The sequence below is a fragment of the Malurus melanocephalus genome, unplaced genomic scaffold, assembly GCF_030028575.1.
Source record: "Malurus melanocephalus ecotype Western Australia unplaced genomic scaffold, MMel_1.1 scaffold_1265, whole genome shotgun sequence".
In the NCBI taxonomy this organism is placed as follows: Eukaryota; Metazoa; Chordata; class Aves; order Passeriformes; family Maluridae; genus Malurus; species Malurus melanocephalus.
The window spans coordinates 24,457-25,557 of record NW_026624497.1 but is presented as its reverse complement, the minus strand read 5'-3'; positions in this window follow the sequence as shown (position 1 = coordinate 25,557).

The following is a 1,101-nucleotide window of genomic DNA, read 5'->3' as shown; positions in this document are numbered from 1 at the left end:
CCAATATTTTCCTCCAAAATCCCAGGAATTGACCCCAAAATCGCACGATTTGACCCCATAATCCCAAGATCTGACCCCAAAACCCTAAAATTGCAGGACTTCACCCCAAAATCCTGGGAATTGACCCCAAAACCCCAAAATCCCAAGATTTCACCCAAAACCCCCAAAATCTAAAGATTTGACCCGAAAACCCCCAAAATTCCAAGTCATGACCCCAAAATCCTGGGATTTGACCCTAAAACCCCCAAAATCTTGGGAATTTACCCCAAAATCCCAAGATTTGACCCCCAAATCCCAGTATTTGACCCCAAAATCCCGTGATTTGACCCGAAAATCGCAGGACTTGACCCTAAAATCCCCAAAATCCCAGGAACTGATCCCAAAATCCTGGGAATTGACCCCAAAACCCCAAGATTTGACCCCAAAATCCCAGGATTTCACTCCAAAACCCCAGGATTTGACTCCAAAATCCCAGGATTTGACTCCTAAAACTCCCAAAATCCTGGGAATTGACCCCAAAATCCCAAGATCTGACCTGAAACCCTCAGGATTTGACCCCAAAACCCCAGGAATTGACCCCAAGATTTGACCCCAAAAGCCCAATATTTTCCCCCAAAACTCCAAGATTTAACCCCAAAATCCCCAGATTTCATGCCAAACCCCCCAAAATCCCGGGAATTGACCCCAAAACCCCAAAATTTTCCCTCAAAACCCCATGATCTGACCCCAAAATCCGAAGATTTGACCCCAAAACCCCCAAATCCCTGGAATTAACCCCAAAATCCCAAGATTTGACCGCAAAATCCCAAAATCCCAGGAATTGATGCCAAAATCCCAGGATTTCACCCCACAATCCCAAGATTTTCCCCTAAACCCCCAAGATTTGACCCCAAAACCCCAATATTTTCCCGCAAAATCCCAGGAATTGATCCCAAAATCCTGGGAATTGACCCCAAAACCCCAAGATTTGACCCCAAAACCCCAAGGTTTTACCCCAAAATGCCAAGATTTCACCCCAAAATCCCAGGATTTGACCCCAAAACCCCCAAAATCCCCGGAATTGACCACAAAATCCCAGGATTTCAGCTCAAAATCCCAGGA